This window comes from Silene latifolia, chromosome 2 (genome assembly GCF_048544455.1).
Source record: "Silene latifolia isolate original U9 population chromosome 2, ASM4854445v1, whole genome shotgun sequence".
NCBI lineage: Eukaryota > Viridiplantae > Streptophyta > Magnoliopsida > Caryophyllales > Caryophyllaceae > Silene > Silene latifolia.
Window position 1 is genome coordinate 199,205,685 of NC_133527.1, and position 12,538 is coordinate 199,218,222.

A 12,538-nucleotide genomic window follows, 5' to 3' on the forward strand; every position below is an offset into this window, starting at 1 on the left:
AACGCTCAAAAGAAATAAGGTAAAGACCTCGGCATGCCGAAGGCAAAGGAAGAACTCTTATTAATAATAACAGTTTACAGGTGGAAAGAATGGAGATGACGGCCGTCCCCGTTGGGATAAGCCTAAACACAACCTACCAAAGTTGTACAAAATACAAGAAAAGGAAAGCAAAAATTACAAGTATCATTTGAAGCGCCAAAAGATGGCAGGGAGGAAGGGCTTAACAGTTGGCTCCCGAGCAGCTGAAGCAGATCTGCTGTGAACTTGTTCTCATCAAGCAGCACATGGTAGTACGTGAGGAGCTGAGGCAGATCTGCTGTAAACTTGTTCTCATCAAGCAGCCCTATGCCTGTTGCTGCTTACCATCAGCAGCGGTAGCCGCATCCTCTTCAATGGGCAACCCAGCAGCTTTCCTAGCAGCCTCAGCTTTGGCCTCGGCGTCATCAGCCGCCCTCATTCTATCGGCTTCCTCCTTGGCCGCCTTAGCCTTCTCAGCGAGAGCAGCTCTCTCCGCGGCCGCCTCCTTCTCAATCTTCGCCCTCACCGCCTCCTGGGCCTTCTCCGCCATGGCTTTCTCCTTAGCCGCAAGCTTATCATCAAGCAGCTCGTTATATCTGTCCCACGGGAAGGAATCTTCAAGAGGGAAGAGCTCCTCAATCACTTCCCTGGCAGCTCCTTCGGCCAGGTCCCGGAATTCAGCGCACAGATTGGGGAGCATGACGGTTTGGAGCATCTCAATGTCCTCCTCCTTCTGCTTGATGACGGCCTCTTTGCTCCGGATAACCTCCGCCTGGGCCTCAAACAAGTCCCTGAACTCGTTCCTCTGCCGAAGAAAGAGGTCGGCGCGCCCCTGAACAAAGCTATACTTCTCCGACAGCTTCACAGCTTCGGCTGCCGCAGCCTCGGCCTTCGCTCTCTCAGCGAGGACCTCCTTTTCAGCGTCCTCCCTGAGTTTTCTCTCAGCCAAGAGCGCCTTCTCAGCATCTCCCCTAAGCGTCCGCTCATTGAGGAGATCCAGCTTTGCCGACACAGCCACCTGCTTAGTGACATTACGCTCATGAACGGCGCGAGCCACGGCCTTCTCCTGCTCCTTAAGACGAGCACCGGTGGCCACGTTCCACCTCGCCAGCTCCCTAATTAGCTTCGTGCCTTCCTCTATAAGCTGGGAGACGGAAGCCCTCTGGGATGAAGGAACGGTGGTAACAATTTGACCACCAACCCGCGGCTGGGAGGAGGAAGCCTTCTGGGATGAAGGGTTGACGGTGGTGCCTTGATCACCAACCTGCGCAGAGGTCCCCTCCACCTGCTGTCCAACGAGAGCAGAAGCCGGTTGCGGCTGGCCTACAAAAATTTAACAAAGACATCAGTATCAACGTGTATCGACATGTCAGGAAGCCTGTCGTCAGGAGCACCCAATGACGGCTAAATTTGAGCCACAGAATGAATAAGTACCGTGCTTGGCCTTCTTGGTTGGAGGAGGCATTTCTTTGCCAACGGTAGAGGCTGTCTCCTTCCTCTTTCGGATAAGGGGAGATTCCTCCGCATCGGAGTCCCCCTCAGAAGGAATATCAACGACCTCCACCGTCTCCTTCTTAGGTAGGGGGGTGGGAGGTGGAGCCGGCGTCGACGCCTTCGCCGCCGAAGACATTGTTTTCCGCGTCCGACGCACTACACCGCTAACGACCCTCGCCTGAGCCTCCTCCACGCTCAAGCCCTTCAGCCGTTGTTCCATAAGGTCACTCGGCGACTTCCTACGGTCGTGGGCTAGAGCCTTCGGATGCAAGTTAGCGACGGTCCCATCTTTGTGCAGCCCCATTCTCCGAAGAAGATCCTCAGACAAGTCCTTTCCAAAGTGGTCTGCGAAAGAAACAAAGCAAGAGTTAAGTAGAGGAAATAAACCGAAATTCGAGGAGCAAGAGCATTAAGAGCGGCGATAGGCCTCACACCGACCCCACTCACCCTGTGCTAGGGCCGGTATGAGGCCGACATGGCAGAGCGGCTCATCCTGAAGGATGATCTGCGTCGGGGGAATCCATTTTTTTGGCACCCCACTCTTGTCCACCTCAAAGAGCCTCGTTGCCAACCTCTCATCCTCTTGGAGATAGACGCTGCTGGCATCCATTTTGAGCTTCTTCCGGGAAACCCATCTATCGTGCTCCGCCTGAGTCTCACACCGCAAGTTAACTCGGTGCTGGAAAAAGCAGGGCAGCGGATAGTCATCCGGCACCTTAACGTACACCCATCGGCCTTGCCAGTCCTTGCAAGAAGAAAGTTTGTTAACAGAGACATAACCCGACTCCATCTCCACACTGTACCATCCGACGCGGCCAGAAAATGGTTTGAGATGATGAAGCCGGCGGAATAAATTCACCGTTGGGGCCTCTCCCTTGAAGAGACAGAGCCAGACAAAGCCGATTATGGTCCTCATAGCCAACGGGTGCAGTTGTGCAACGGCAACGTTCATGGCTCTAATAATGGCCATAACGTACCCATTCAGCGGAAACCGGAGCCCATACTCCAAATGCTGCATATATACGCCGGTATGGCCCGGTGGAGGGCAACACACGGCCTGACCCTCCTCAGGGATAACAATTTCGTATCCCCTACCAAAGAAAAAATGGCCCTCGAAAAATTTCTCGCCTGAACAACTGGCGAGCTTATGAGTCCAAGCACGGTCAAGACGCACCTTGCAGGCGTTGCCGTGATCCATAACGTACTGCCTCCCTTCATTACGGCGGGGCCTTTCCACTTCATCACCGAAATCATCACCAAAATCGCCATAGGAATCAGAGTCCTCCCATTCCTCAAGAATTTGAGGATCAACTTCAGGAGAGGGAGACCTAGGGCCCCCCGACGCAGGTTTACTAGGTCCAGCATCAGCAGAAGACATGTTCACAACAAATTACTAACAAGATAAAAGAAAATTTGTTTGATTACCTTGAAGAAATACACTCGCCGGATCGAAGACCGAAGATTTGAAGAAAAGAAAGCCCTTGAAAGTTTAGAGAGATGAAGATTTTGGGAGAAAATTTTCGAAAATTTGAAGAAATGAAAGTAATGGCCAAAATCACGGAATAAACTGCCCTATTTATAGGGAAAAGCCCACAAAGAAAGACCAATCAGGGCACAGCCCATGAAGCGTCAACCAATCAGCGAGCAGACACGTGTCAGACATGCAACCACGGAATGTCAATCGTTGCAACAGTTGAATGTCAATCAATGCTACAGTTACCAAGCGTATTCAACACGCCCATTCACATCTCTTCGCCTGTTCATCTCCCACAACAAATTCCTAGGCACCGCTCTCTCCGCCGCCACATGATCGACCAAGCCGGGAAGCACGGCCGGGGCAATCGAAATAACCTAAGCACTCTCAGCCCTGGTCTCGGCCGGCATCACATTATTTCCCACATCGGATACCCTTTACGCATCCATGTGGAGGGGGGATATGGTAGGCCTACGAATGATCAAGCCGATGCATCAGAAGAAGCCGACGCAGAAAATTTTTGCATAACACTTGCGCAGAATATACGCTCAACATACATCGGAGCCCATGCCACGGCATAGACTACGCTGGGGGCAAATTGATGGGGCATATTCTGCACCGCTGACCAAGTCAACATATTGAGCAAGGTCAAGGGTATCCACAAAGAAAGTCAACGACTTAAACAGTCTAGCCGATGGAGCCCATCGGCTGTCACCTGGTCCGGCCGGACAAGCGCCCCGGGACACAAATCCGCGTACTCATATCCAAGACCCTCGGCGAGCCTGCCACAGGTCCATCGGCCGAGGGTACAACGGTCTTTTCACCTGATAGCCACTTGGCCACCTGGCCACTACGTGACAAAAGGTGAATGCCTATAAATACTCCTCAACCTTCATTGAGGAAAGGATCCACAAATTGACCTAATAACCACTATTCATCTGGTAATATCTTCCTTATCTCTCTACAATACACTCTTAGCCAAGTAACAACAACTTACCTCTCTAAGTTTACTGACTTGAGCGTCGGAGTGAGTACGCTCGGCCAAAGCCGAGCCCTCAGTTTGTTCATCGTTTCAGGAAAGATCAAAGGAGAGTTCAAGCAAAGACATCCTTCTACGAGCTACGAGTGGTAACAAGTATCTGCTCTGGAATTACACCCGGAACAGTATGTAATGAACAATTAATATAATAGAAACATAAAGCGGTTAAAAAAGGAAAATGTGTTATGTAAATTTGTAATATATAAAGTTTTTGGAAAAAACAAAAAGTGATAAATACATAAATTTTAAAAGAAACAAAAATGTGCTGAGTGGGTTTCGAACCTGGGTTGTTCTACCCAACAACAACCAACCTTAGGTTAGTTTGCTTTTACCAGTTGGACTACTTAGCATGGGTGAATTTATAGTAATCTAATTGATTTTATCTCTGAAAAGTGGTTGGGCTGTAGCCCATATAGCCCTGTATGTGGATCCGCCCCTGCCGCCACCACCAAAATTCTTACCAACCCCAAAATATCTCCATGCGAACTCAATACACCTAAACCATTTGTCAGGTCTATTTTAGAGAGGTAACTAAAGACCACCTATATGGCTATATACGTGCAATTTTAAGAGCGCACTATATCGCGGGTGAGAATCGAACCCCTAATTTCAAGGTTGGGGCAAGAGAACTCTCGTCACTTAAGTTAACTCTTGTTCTCTGTCTATTTATCACGATGATGTAACTTGAATATCACAAATTTTCATTGAATACAGACACTTTTCGTCAAAATTTGAAAACGGGTCAAATATCGCTATTTTACAAATATGAATATTTTGATAACTTTTTATCTAAAAATGATTATATTTTCATCTTAAATGAATCATATTTTACTTTGTCTTTAGCTTGTGAGTGATTTGTCTTCCCCGAGACTTATCTATATAATAATATAAAAAGGCATCTTGAGCTTCCATTGAAGTGTCACGTGTCACACCTTAACTGCTTGCCACCTATCATATATAATATACCTCCATAAATTACATCAAAAATAAATTGCTAAACTTAAGTTTTGCACTATTAAGAGCATCCACAATGGTAAGCTAGTTACTACTAGCTTACCTATGCCACATAAGATTTTCAAGCTAGAATATTTTTAAGCTACAAACTACTACAATGGTAAGCTACTAGCTTAGTGTTGTGGCTTAAATGCATCATATGTCAACTACCTTCCGCAACACTCTTTTAATTAATACATTTACTTATTTTACCTAGAAAATAAAAATTAAAAATATTTAAGTGTTGTTTTAATTGGTAGATTTTTTCTTGTAGGCCCATTTGAGCTACTAGCTCCATGGAGCTACTAGCTCAATTTAAGCTAGTACATGTAAAGTGCTCCAATGGTTAAGCAAGTAGCTTGAAAACTTTTTTATTTGCAAACAAGTCCTTTTGCTTAACCGAGATGCTCTTAGGCTCCCAACCTCATTGATATTGTGTATTAACATGCCATTAAAAAAGAATTAAGACGCATTTATAAGGGTTGAATTTACGAAATCCTGACTATTCAAATTCTCTTTTCCATATATATTCCTCATTTTCTAATCCTAAATTTGGAGTTAATTTTCCTACTCCCCCAATTTTCTTGACACCTTTGTCCATGTCTAACTGTTTATGGATGTAGAAATGGTAAGTTCCATTTATTGGTTCCTTTTAATATTTATTTTACTTTGAATTTACTCATCTTTCTTAATAGACTCATGCTCATGATTATAGTTTGATCCAATCTCTTATTTGGTTGAGTCTGTTTCCTCTAAATATTGTAGTTTTCACACAAGGCGTATAATTATTGTGTATTTAGAGATGTGTATAGGTAATGAAATTGTTTTTTTATAGGCTATATATTGAGGAGAAGTTTGTTCATCCGAGTTTCGTTGAAGTTATAAGTGTTTGTTCAGTGATGATAATTGATCTAATAACTAGTTTTGTACCCGCGAAAATCGCGGACTTGTTTTATTTGTCCCATTTATTTGTTTTTGTTGACGTCCATGTTTAACTAAAATATAATTTTTTTTTTATCGCAAATAAGCTATAAATCAAATATTTGTAAATATTTTCTTCTTTTACATTATTTTTCATGATCATAGTAATACAGATAGAAGTTTAATTTGAATTTTATTTCCATATATTTTAATACATGTTAATATTATTCATGAATATTTTGTAGTCAACAATTTAATGTAGCTAATTTTATAACTATAAATGTTTGTTTAAATTTTTTACAAATTTGTTATTTTTATGTATGTATGATGTATGTCATAAATAATTAAGCTAAAAATGGCTGCGTCGTTAGGTCGATAAACAAAGCACTCCAAGATCGCGGTTACATATCTGATAGGTTTTTTTTAAGAATGTTAAATAGATACTATTAATTTAACTTTTCCTCAAAATCTATACTTTTTATCAAAAATATACATGTAAAATAGAGAATCTCGCCGATGATGAATGGTGATGCTTTGTAAGCCAACTAAAAGAGTAAAAAATATGATTTCGTTTTTCACATTTAGATCCAAACATGTAATCTCCACTTTTTAATAGCCTCGATCCTCACAATCAATAATCTGCAAATTGAGATAGTTAAAATTAAAATTAAATAAGCATCATCTTAATTACAAAACTAACTATACAACTTATTAATTAAACGTTAAAAATTTTAAAATCTTAAAAGATAGAAATATGGAGTACTTTTAAGAAGACTATGAACGTTTGAATCGCATGCACATATACACCTTATTTTTCACTTTTTCGCAAGTGTGCTAATTACAATATTTAAGATGGTTTTGAAATAAATCAAAAGTAACAATATGAGAAATTGTGAAACTTTATAATCCAAGTTATTGGATTTTTCATTTACCACATATAAGACCTTTTAGCTACTATCTTTATTACTAATGAGGAATTATATGGATAAATTTTACGATTTAAAATTTTAAATAATGAGAGTAAATTGTTAATTAATTTTTATAATTTAAATCATGATCGGTATTATGATTTCCATCAAAAAATATTAGTAAATCTTATGAAGAATTTTAATAAATAAGTTTGATGCAGCCTTAATATTAACCAATATAAAAATGACATGTGAATTAAAATTAGATGTTTTTAGTAGCCTTTTAACTATATTGTATTTTTTTTTTACAAAAACAGAGTTATAAAAAAAAATTTACTAAGATCCTCTAAATGCGAATTAAAAACTAAAAATGTTTTGTTTTTATATCAAGTGAGACAATTACGTACCAAATAAGTTTTAATATCATTAGAACATGGTTCAAGGACGGATATCAAGTTTTTGTTCAACTAAATCCTTCTTTTGCCTACACATTTCCCATGTAGTTTTTTTTAACACACTATGTTAATATTATGAGAAGACAAAGGAAGCATCAGCTACAAAAATAGAATAAGAAACAAATTTAACGATAATTCAATTAATCTTTTAAGAGGGTTTACATAAAGATAGTATAAAATAAATCTACCACAAAGCGATATTAGTGGATAAATTACAAAAAAATGTGCATTTTACAATAAGCTTATATAAATTACACAAACAAAACTCGTAGAACATACCTTATGTATAACGTAATGAACTGCACAATCCAACTTTGCAATAATAAGAAAATTGTACCATTCCATCTGCAAAAATAAATCAAGGTGAGAAATACAAATTGACATCAATAAAAGTTATTTAAACAATACCAAATAAAACACAAATCTTATGTATCATATAAATTTATTTTTTTCACAAATGCAAATGATTAATAAAAATTATATGCAATGAAAAGTTTCAATAACATATGAATATGCCAAAATGTTAGAAAAAGAGGGTAAAAAATAAAAGTGCTTATTTTAAAGACTTTACTTATATTAAAGTAGCATCAAATAAGGAGTTAAATTTTAGTGGGAGAAAGGAATCATCGTAAAAGGAAGAGCTAATGAGAAAATGAAGAGTTAGAGATGAATAAGCGGTCATAAATGTGATAATAAGTATTCTATCTTAATTCTATGAATGAATATTATTAATTAGTCACATATTATCAAATGAAAGTTTCTTAGTGATTTTACGCTGTCGCATGTCTTATACATATGCTCAAGGTAGCCTTTTTATATTATTGTATAGATATGACATGTAGATTATGATAGGTAATTTAGCATGCCTTTAAGTTAGATATATAGATTTTGTATTTAGATTATAGAGTTATTGATTTTACATACATAAATATGGAGCAAGGAGAAATGTAATGTAAAAGGTTTGCATGAGAGTGGTTTATAAATTATCTTATGAAATTAAAATAAGACATATAGTTGATGGTTGATAGTTTGGCTTACTTTTTAATTATATTTATAGGTTATTATTATTATTATTAAATCCACTTTGCATGAGAGTGATTTAAAAATTATCCTATGAAATTAAAATTATGTAAATTTAGTTTTTTACCATTAATTATGAGAGTAACTTTTAAATGTGAAATTGATAATTTTTTTTCATGTGTACTACTATGCTAGTAATTCCACGTGGACTATATTTTGCCACGTAATAATTAATTGTTGCCATGTCACATTTGTCTACGTGGCGTTTAATGTCTAGCCTTTTAATAATATTTATAGATTAAAAAGACTAATTTGCATAAATAATCCTACGTCTCTTTTGTTACCCCATATTGTCTGTTGGCATGAGCTCATTCAATGCTATTAGCCCGAATCTCATTTCTTCCTGAACAGGAGTGTAAATTATCAATATCAACGGATTTAGCAAGAATCTTGTTATTCACTTATTTGTTAACCCTAATTTCGCTGCAAATAAAATTATCCTATACTCTCTCCATCCCAATTTTATTGTACCCCTTATTAAAAAAATTATTCAAAATAATTATCCTCTTTCTAAATTAAGTAAGTATTTACACTACAGACACTCAATACTTCCCATTTTATTAGCTTTCCTTTAAACAATCCAAAATAGAAATTAGGACGATATAAATGGAATGTAAAGAATATTATGAATTATTCAGTTGTTAAGTAAGACTTGCATACTTGCACGTGTTAACAAATCAGTATCATTTAACTTTACAAAAATTATTTAGTAAACTACGTACAAATTACTCATTCACACCCATGACCTATCAATTGTTTGTGTGCTAATGGAGAAGCTAATTAAATTGATTAGTATGGAATTCTACATGGGACATCGCATTATGTACAATTAATCATTAATTGTACTCTCAAATTTAAAGATGGTAAGCATGTACAATTAATCATTAATCATATTCTCAAATTTAAAGACGGTAAGCATGTCGGGAATCAGTGGCGGACCCAGGAATTTAGTGTCGGGGGGGCACTAAAATTTTTTTGACGCGTTATTTACGCGTGTTTAAGACAATTTTTTTATATTTTGATTTTTTTTCCTAAATTAGCTACTCCCTCCGTCCCGGTCATTTGTTGTCCTATTCTATTTTGGGGTTCTCAGTTAATGATTGTCCTTTTTATTTTAAGAATGAACTTAATGAGTAATTTGATATTCCATCCTCAATTTGGTCAACTTGTTATCTTATAATTAGCCCATTTCTCTTTGTTTGATCTTTGTGCCAAAATTAAAGGACAACACTTGATCGAGACGACGAATGAAGTATTATATAAGTAAAAGAATGAAAAAAATAATTGGTCCTATAGATATGTTTTTTCAAAAAATAATGTTTTCTCTAAAATACTTTAAATTCTAAATATATGTTAAAATAATCTCTTTTTTTATAGAATATAATAGAATTTAATACTAAATTTAATAACAAATGTAGGTGGTTCAGTGGTTTAAGATTTGATAAGCCATCTAAAGGTCTGTGGTTCGAATCCTACATCAAACAATTTTTTCAATAGCAAATAAATTACATGGGCTAAGGCCCAAAAAAAAAAACAGAAACTTGTGTGTTGATAATAGGGTTCGAACCGCATATCCCCTAGACAATAGTCCACAGTACTACCAGCTATGCCATGGCAACTTCCTGTCTAGTTTAGATACTTAAAAATATTAATTTCTGAAATTTCATGGGGTGCACCTGCCCCCCGGGACCCCCCTGGGTCCGCCCCTGTCGGGAATTCAGACATGATATTTTAGGAAACCCCCACAATAGCAATCTGTAGTACCTGATTTTGTAACAGCATGGTTGTGGAACTGCGAACATGAAATCGGACACCGCTAAACGGACGATCATTGATCTACAATAATCAACAAAAACAAAAGATATAGATCGGTATATCTGGTTCATTATTTTTCATAACTGTTGACTAATAATTCAATTACGATTAGCAATAAAATGGTAAACGGAATTGAGAATTAATCACAAGAAGTTGACCAAAGCAATTCGAAGTAATTACTCCGTAAATCACTGTTTTAGAAAAATAACTACAATCAGAAGGCTGGAAAAAATTGGAATTGGAATACCTTTTATTTATTTGACAATGGCTTACGGGTTCAGTAATCAGTACGAAAGGCAATTTGTGTATTACGGACCACAGAGTACATATTTATAGAGCTCATTTATGTCAATCAACCTAGAAGCGTTAATATTAAAAAGTATTTGTATAGGATCTTAAAGAATGAAACGGCTGAAATCAATAATTTTGCATGTTTAATACTGCATTGAAGAAGTTGAGATTAATTTGGAATGAATTAGGCCATAAATTATCATAATGTCGTGTTGAATGAGTTAAGGGAAGCTGAAACAACTCTTTTCTTTCAGAGTTTGAAGCTGTTTCAATACTATTTCATGCCATATGACACGTGGAGCCTTCTAGGGATTGACGTGGCATTTTACAATCACACGTGGCTTTGTTGACGTGGACTTTATGAGCCATTTTAGCTTAGGCTTTTAATAGTATTTTATAGATGTACCACTATGTATTGTAGATTGCTGACGTAAACAAGTGAATGGCTTTTGCGGGACATCATTAAATCTTAGCCAACATATATTTGCTACAATATGTCTTCATGAATATCATTTCTTCCGGGCAAAACTGACAAAGCAAAACATACAATTTTTTTAATGCAATATTATTTTTTCCATTTTTAAAGAACTTCATGTGTCCCTTTAATATTATAGTATAGACCGCTTCTGCCTCTTGGCGTTCATGCGTTTTTGGCCCTGAGCTCATAAACTATCCCATCTCCTATCCCGCGAGACATTACTTTAAACAACAAAAGAAAAATGATGTCCATAACAAACCCCGTGATTTTCACGGGAGCCAGAACCAGTTGCTACTTAAAAATAGACTCCGTATGTAGATATTTATAGACATAGTATAGTTATTGGGTACTAATCCTTTGAAAAGGCCCAGAATGGGTGGGCCAAACAAAAAGAGAGAAATGTAAAAGTAGAGAGTCCCTGCTTGGTTGTAGAAGTAGGAAAGCGGATACAAGAAATAGGATGTAGGCGTATAGAAGACAGGTGTCCATGGTTGAAGCTGAGTAAGACGCACAAAAATCGGACAGCGAGACCGTGTAAAGGGAGGGAATATTTATTAATTAAACTTGAATGAATATATCCTTATTCCTTACGCTTACGGTGTGGGTTTGAATTTCCCTGAGTTATTTAGCAGATCTCTAATAAGATGAGTTACTCCCAAGTTTCGCACGTGGCCCATCAATCCTATCCTGATCAACCCCCGGCTCCTCGTACGTATTTGAATACTTATATCTTATTATTAAAATTCCAAATCATTTTGTTATTATTGTTGCAATAATGTTACGTTTTTGTTATTGTTGATTTTGATGATCATGTATGTGTTGCATGCATGTATGTGATGTTGTTGCGTCTAAAATAAAAGCGGGTGGAATGTTCCAGGCGCCGCCTCCACCGCCTCGGCCAGGGTTCGAACAGGGATATCAGGGCTACTTGAGTGAAGAGTATTTTCCACCAACCCACTACCACCACACCGCCCCAACCCTACCACCCTATTACTCTAATTATTATGACAATAACCCATCATGTTCGTCCTTTCTCAGGGCCTGGTATTATCATCTTTACATATATATTCTTCTCTATTCTTTTGTTAATCATACATACATAATTAAACTACATACCGTCTTTGTCGATCATGTGCAGTTTTGCAGGTCTATGCTGCTGTTATGTCATGGAAGAGTGCTGCCCTCGCTGGTGACTGCATGCATGCTCGCTCCCTCCCTCCTTATCTATCTATCTATCATCTATCCATGAATCCATCTCCATATATTAGATAATGCTACTCAACCACACACTCGCCTACCTTCCTTTGTATATCCCCTTGCGCAGTCACACATACATAAGGAGTACTCCGTATAACATAAGACTGTTTACAATGTTTTCTTTCTACACCTTTATTCCGATTCAACCCTGTACGTTTATAATGTACTTGTTGTTAGCCAGGTTGTACAATTGTACCGTCTATCTTAATCCATAATTAATCGAAAAATTAGGATGACTTAAGGAGCGGCCAAGGTAAGAAGAGGTCAATTGATGACCTCTTTCCTCAAATTGACGTCCTCTGTGACTCAATAGGC